The following is a 7,513-nucleotide window of genomic DNA, read 5'->3' on the forward strand; positions in this document are numbered from 1 at the left end:
AGTGGTATCTTGAGTGTCCGAAGGTGCACTGCATGCAGTTTGCCTGGCCGTATGTATTAGGCCGTACCGGTCGTCAGTGTAACGTGAGTGGAACTGTCGAGCGCGGACCAGTCTAACATTCACATTAACATTGTGTGACGCCATTTCCATGTTAACATGCCATAAGTGTGACACTGCGCGCAATGCGACAACAGTACGACATTCACGCTGAGTCAACACCGCATCAATCATGTCACCAACGAGGCAAGTTTCTGTCCTTCACACGCGTGACCTTCGTCTGGTCTTCTTGCAGCTCGGCGTGTCGCTCTGCCTCCATGCCTGCGATGCGCATGGCAACGGAAACAGACGCGCTTCGCTGCAACGCTCCCGTTGCCATGGCGATCGACGCGTCGCATTCCACGGGGCGGCTCGACCGCAGGCGACAGGGCGGCAGCGTGAGGCTGGGGCGCGGACGACAGCAGAAGCATGTGCCGCTGCGGAAACAGCAGCAGCAGCAGCAGCAACAACAACAGCAGCAGCAGCAACAACAACAACAGCAGCAGCAGCAGCAGCAACAACAACAACAGCAGCAGCAACAACAACAACAGCAGCAACAACAACAACAACAGCAGCAGCAGCACATAGTTATCGACATTCCAAGCATAGTGACGAGGAACGGTTCGGCGCCGAACTGCAACGAGACGATACTGAAAGGCGACGGAGCGACGGCGGAAGAGCCGCCGCAACGTACTCCCAGCTGCCGACGATGCTATGACCCGGAAACAGTGCTGTAGGCCGTGACCCGGAAGAGCGCACTGTGACCGGAAAACTGGTATCGGAGTCCAGCATCCGGTGTTGGAGCTGCGCGTGCTGACGTCACCGTGACCAGCATCCGGCGTTGGAGCTACGCGTGCTGACGTCACCGTGACCAGCATCCGGCGTTGGAGCTACGCGTGCAGAAGTCACCGTGACCCGGAAGCAGTGTTTGACCGACGGTATTTCACAGAGCTTTATTTGAGCCGGAAGTGGCCGCGGCCGCTAGGATGACGCTAACATTATGGTCAGGGACTGCAGCGGGAGACATTTACGGGGAACAGTGTCATTTTCCCGCGCCATTGTGTCGTTGGTTGTGAATCGAGTTGTTGGGTTTCGGCTGCTGCAGCCGAAAGCATACGAAACGCACGAGCAGTGTGAGAGCGGTGGGTGGGGGTGGGGCGTGCGCATCCAAGTCTGCGTGGGAGCGGTGGGTGGGGTGGGGCGTGCGCATCCAAGGCTGCGTGGGAGCGGTGAGTGGGGGTCCGTCAGGCAGTGCGCATCTCAAGGCTTGCGTGGGAGCGTTTCGCAGTGATGGGGTGGGCGGCGGTCGCGTCCAAGCGCTGCGTGTGTCGCTGTGGGTGGCGGCGTGAGGCGTGCGCATTCAAGGCTGCGTGGGTGTGTGGGATTGGGGGATGGCGCGCTGCGCATCCAAGGCTTGCGTGGGTGCCTCGCTTACAGTACATAGGCGCAAGCCAACGCCCTTCTCCCAATAGCTTCCTCCCTTCGCGCCCTTTCGCCTTTCTTTCCGCCAAGAGAACACGTGATTATAGTCGCCCAATGACGACGCAAAGTTATTTTACACGCCTTAGTTAAACTTGCTTCCGCAGCAAATATTATAAATAGAATTGATTTATATTGATATTGTATTTGCTATCGGGTTCTATTTATCTATATCGTCAACGTATACGAATGAAATTTTTCGCTATGTGCAGCGTAGGCAGCGTCGCTGCGGCGAGCTAAGCATTGTAGATTTCACCAGTAAACCGTTGTTTGCCTCACAGGGGGCGTTGCAACTATCTATCGCCTCATTAGGAGTCCATTGATTTACGGAAATTGCACCAGGAATTCCGCTGAATAGCAAATGGAATTCGGAGAATTCTAACTGCATTTGTGAAATAGCCAATTGGGACGTTAAGCGTAATATAGAGGTTATATATATAAGCTGTATAGAAATACGTGATATAGTGCGTATAGAGCGCTCTTGGAATATGGCCATAAGATGTGGAAATCGGTAGGAATAAAACAATTTCGTTTCGACAACAAATGTCCATGAAAAAGACAATTCGAAACTAGTTTCTTTAATGTGAAGAACATTAAGAAATTAAAAGAATAAGCAGTTTGGAACGCGCTGTGCCGTTCCATGTAAATTATGCTTATTAATGAGAGCTAGCTTAAGATAGTCGTCAATAATCTGCTTTAATTAATAAATGGAAACGCTGTTCTCTAATCTAAGCTCTTTGCCTTCCGTTGGCATTACTCAGTTCGCTACACGCCCATCTAGCAAAGAACCCGAACGAATATTACGATATAATTATGTCTGTTGGTTGTGTCGCTGTGTGTGCAACTACCTCTGTGTGTGTTGTGTGTGTGTGTGCCCTGGTGAGGGTGCCGTCGTGGCGTGTGTGTGTGTGCTGTGGTCCTTTGTGTGTGGTGGTGTGTCGTTGTGTGTGTGTGAGCTGTGCGTTGTGTATGTGTGTGTGCTGTGTGCTGTTGTGCAGTGTGTGTGTGTGTGCTTGTTGTGCTGCTGCTGTGTGGAGCTGGTGTGTGTGTGTGTGTGTGTGTGTGTGTGTGTGTGTAGTGTATATATATTATATATTATATTTATTTATTTATATATGTAGTCTGGAGAAGCTACACAAAAAAACAGGCAGAATCCCGACGTCCGCGCTCGCATGAGCCCGTATAGGACGTGTGTGTGTACCGGCTTAAGCAGATGCGGGCATGGTGTGTGTGTGTGTGGGTGGTTGGTTGTGTGAGTGTAGGCATGTGAGAGTAGGTGAGAGTGGATAATAATACCATAATAAAATATGATATGAAACCTGTGCAATACCTCCTTACATGTGAGTAACACAGCGTTGGGAGGATGAGAGAGCAGCGGGTGATACTCCAAACGTGAGCGATTACATTTCCTCATGCACCCATGATTCTCTGCGCTCTAATTTCTCTTCCCTTCTCATTCTAATATACCGCACAGATTACGTGCGCGTTTCCCGCGCTGACGCACTTGCGCCTACATTGCTCTTCAGCGAGCACAGACAGCGGATTGCTGCAGCTGCGTGATGCCACCGTGTACAGCATATAGATCACGGCATCGCCGTCGCTAGACACCATCCGTAATCCAAACTCTTCATTCAACGACGGCTCGACCGACAGCCAACGCTATGCGAATCGCCGTTGCGATTAGCGCGTTTAGAAGACACTGCTTAGCCAGCGAAGGTCGTGCGAGCGTCGACTGCCACCTTGCGCGCCTGCTTATGTTGCCGTGCGTTAGCTCGTGCGTGCGGGGGAGCGCGCGCGCTCCGTGGTGGCGGGGCGTCATGTGCCGGTGCGTTGTCCGTGCGTCGTGCGTGCGTGGTGGCGGGCCGTGCGTGCGTGCGTTGCGTGCGTGCGTGCGTGCCTGCGGTGCGCGGCGGCCCGGCGTGGTGGCGGGTGTGCGTGCGGGCGCGCGTGGTGGTGGGGTGCGTGCGTGCGCGTGCGTGCGTGCGAGCGGGCGTGGTGGCGGGGTGTGTGCGTGCGTGCGTGTGGGCGTGCGTGGTGGCGTGATGTGTGCGTGCGTGCGTGCGCGCGCATGAGAGCGGGTGTGGTGGCGGGGTGCGTGGGTGCGTGCGTGCGTGCAAGCGGGCGTGGTGGCGTGATGTGTGCGTGCGTGCGCGTGCGTGCGTGCGTGGTGGCGTGATGTGTGCGTGCGTGCGCGTGCGTGCATGCGAGCGGGCGTAGTGGCGGGGTGCTTGCTTGCGTGCGTGCGTGCGTGGTGGCGGGGTGCGTGCGTGCGTGCGTGCGTGGTGGCGGGGTGCGTGCGTGCGTGCGTGCGTGCGTGCACAGCGGGGCGATAATGACCGCCGACCCTTAGCAACCGTATCCATGCATGAGTGGGCGTCGTATTCCTGCTCCTCAGATGGAAAGGTAAGATTGTCGGCGAAGGCCAGATGTTTCTCGAAGATTCTTCGAACTTGAGCCGCGCGGCCCACACACACACGCGATAACAAGAAGGAGAATGAGAAAGAGCGAGGCGGATATTACATCTAGTTACGTTGTTGCGCTGGCGATAACTACATATGGCTTCTCCCTGCAGATTTATGATCATCTGATTCCAGAATGAATTTGGGTTGGATGAAATCTTGCCGGCAACGCAAGCAAATGAGAAAATTTTGCCGTTTCGTGACGGGATGGCCTCGTCACACGCGTCACCAGATAGAGTGGAACACCAGCTGAAGACTGCGGAAGAGTACACGTATAGATATAGTACGGATAGACGGGGAAATTAAAGTGCAGCACGCTGGCAGTAAGATTTCGCGGAAGCGCGAGAATAGTGAATCCTGAAAAATGCGTTTATTTTCTCTCGAATGCACTCTATGTACTCCGATGCTCTCGAATGCACTCCGATTTTACGCTAAGCAATGTCGCGACAGTAAATCTATGGAGGATTCCAACATGGCCGACAATCCGGCGATGAATGCAATGTGGTGTTTGTAGTCTAGATTACAGAAAAACGTCGATTTCAGACAACTTGAAAGGACGAATGATAATTTATTGAGGCATTAGTGCCTTAGCGTGTTTACACATGTCAGCGGCCGGACAGCAAGGCCAAATATATTGCGTCGAATTCATTTATATGCATGAAAATACGTCTCGTAATGATTAAAGACTGCTCGAATTTCAATACCCCGCCGCTGTATCATTCGCTCAACGTTGAAGCAATAAGGAAAGCCATAATCGGCGGGGAGAGTGATAGCGTGAGTGGAGGAAGCCATACGCAGCAGCAGCAGCAGCAGCAGCAGCAGCAGCAGAAGCAGCAGCAGCAGCAGCAGCAGCAGAAGCAGCAGCAGCAGCAGCAGCAGCAGCAGAGCGGGGATGCAGCAGCAGCAGCAGCAGCAGCAGCAGCAGCAGCAGCAGCAGCAGCAGAAGCAGCCGCAGCAGCAGCAGCAGCAGCAGAGCGGGTATGCTGTCTTTCTGATCTCTCTCTCTCTCTCTCTCGCGCCGCCGCTCTCCTGTTCTCTCTTCTCGCGCTGCGCGTTCTCGTTCGTGAGCTGGTTCTCTGTCTCTCTCTCTCTCTTCTCAGCGCGCGCGCCGCTTCTCTTGCTCGTCTCTCGCGCGCGCGCTATCCTTCTCTATCGTCTCTTTCTCTCGGCGCTCTCTCTCTGTCTCTCTCTCTCGCGCGGCGCTCCTCTGATTACTTTATCTATCTCCTCTCTCTTCTCTCATGCGCGCTCTCCTGCTGTTCTCTCTCTCTCTGTTCTCTCTCGCGTGCTCCTCTGTCTCTCTCCTCTCTCTCTTCTTCGCTGCGCGCGGCTCTCTGGTCTCTCTCTCTCTCGTCTCGTGCGCGGCTCTCTCTCTCATATCTCTCTCTCCCATCGCGCGCGCGCCGCCTCTGCCTCTCTCTCTCTCTTCCTTATCTTCTCTAGCGCGCGCCTCTCTGTCTCTTCTCTCTCTCTCTTCTGTCTCTCTCTCGCGCGCGCGTTCTCTGTCTCCTCTGTCTCTCTTTCTCTCTCTGCGCCGCGCGTTCTTCTGTCTCTCTCTCGCAGCGCGGCTTATCTGTCTCATATCTCTCTTTCTCTCGCGCGCTCTCTCTCTGTCTCTCTCTCTCTGCCGCGCTTCTCTGTCTCTATCTCTCTCTCTCATCTCTCTCGCGCGCGCTCTCTGTTTCTCTCTCTCTCTTTCTCTCATTTCGCGCAGCTCTCTGTCTCTCTCTCTCTTTCCTCGGGCGGGCGCGCGCTCTCTGTTCTCCTCTCTCTCTCCTCTCTCTCTCTCCTCTCTCTTCTCTCTCTCTCTTCTCACGCTGTCGCGCGCGCGCTCTCTGTCGCTCTCTCCTCTCTCCTCGCGCGGCGCTCTCTGTCCTTCTCTCTCTCTCTCGCAACCGCGCGTGCGCGCGTCTCTGTCTCTCTCTCTTCGCAGCCCTGTAGTGCGCGCTCTCAGTTTCTCATTCTCTCCTCTCTCGCGCGTTGCGGCGCGCTCTCCTGTCTCGCTCTCTCTCTCTCCTCGCGTCGCGCGCGCTCTCTGTCTCTCTCTCTCTCTCGCGGCGACGCTCCCTCTGTCTCTCTCTCTCTCTCTTCGCCGCGCGCGCTCTCTGTCTCTCTCTCTCTCTCTCCCTCTCTCTTCTCGCCGCGCGGCGCTCTCTGTCTCTCTCTCTCTTCTCTCTACTCCTCTCGAGTGTCAGCGCTGCGCTCTTTCACGGTCTCTCTCTCTCCTCTCTCTCTCCGGCGCGCGGCGCGCGCTTCTCTGTCTCTCTCTCTCTCTCTCTCTCTCTCTCATCGCCGCCGCGGCGCGCTCTCTGTCTCTCTCTCCTTCTCTGCGACGCGGAGGTGGGCCCGTAGTGCGCGATCTCTGTCTCTCTGCTCTCTCGGCGCGCGCGCGCGCGCTCTCATGTTCTCTCCTCATCTCTCTCCAGTGCCGCGCGCGCTCTCTGTCGTCTCTCTCTCTTATCTCCTCTCGCGTGATGCGCGCTCTCTGTCTCTCTCTCTCTCGCCGCGTGCGCCTGCGCTCTCTGTTCTCTCTGCTCTCTCTCATCTCGCCACGCGCGCGCTCTTGCCTCTCTCTCTTCTCTCTCAGCGCGCGCTCTCTCTCTCGTCTCTCTCCTCTCGGGCTCGCGCGCGCGCGCGCTCTCTGTCTGTTCCTCTCTCCTCTCCGCGCCGCGCGCGTCTCTGTCTCTCTCTCTCTCGTCTGTCTCTCTGTCTCTCTCTCTTCTCGCGCGCCGCTCTCTGTCTCCTCTCTCTCTCTCTTCTCTCGCGGCGCGCTTTCTGCTCTGTCTTTCTCTCATCTCTCTCTCTCTCTCTATCTCTCTCTCTCTCTCTCTCTTCTCTCGTCGCGCGCGCGCCTCTTGTCTTCGATCTGGTCTGTCTCGCTCTCTTTCTCTCTCTCTCTCCTTCCGTGCTCGTACTGTCTACATTCTCTATCTCGCTCTCCGCGCGCGCGCTCTTCTGTTCCTCTCTCTCTCTCTCTCTTAGCGCGCGCTTCTGTCTCTCTCTCTCCGTCTTGCGCGCCCTCTCTGTCCTCTCTACGCGCGCGCTCTCTGTCTCTCTCTCTCTCCGCCGCGCGCGCGCTCTCGTCTCGTCTCTCTGGCTCACGCTCTCTCTCCGACTCCTTCTCGCGCGCTCTTGTCGTGTCTCTCTCTCGCGCGCGCGCGCGCTCTCGTCTCTTTCTCTCTCTCTCAGCGGCGCGCGGCGCTCTGTCTCGGATCTTTCATCTTGCTCTCTCGCGCGCGCGCTCTCTGTTCTCTCTGTATCTCTCTGCTCTCTCTTCCTCTCTCGCGCCGCGCGCGCGCGCGCGATTCGTCTCTCTCCACTCGGTCTCTCTTCTCTCTCCGCACTCTAACCTCTCTCTTCTCTCCGAGCGCCGAGCCTCTCTGATCTTTCTCTCTCCTCTCTTCCTCTCTCGTCTTCTCGCACGCGCGATCTCTTTCGTTTATCTTCTCCTTGTCTCATCACTCTCCAGATATCTGCGCAGCGCGCTCGGTGTGTGGTGTGTCGGGTGTGTGTTGCCCTGTGTGTGTGATGTGTGGGCC

Source organism: Priapulus caudatus, unplaced genomic scaffold (genome assembly GCF_000485595.1).
Source record: "Priapulus caudatus unplaced genomic scaffold, Priapulus_caudatus-5.0.1 Scaffold1714, whole genome shotgun sequence".
Classification (NCBI taxonomy): Eukaryota; Metazoa; Priapulida; class Priapulimorpha; order Priapulimorphida; family Priapulidae; genus Priapulus; species Priapulus caudatus.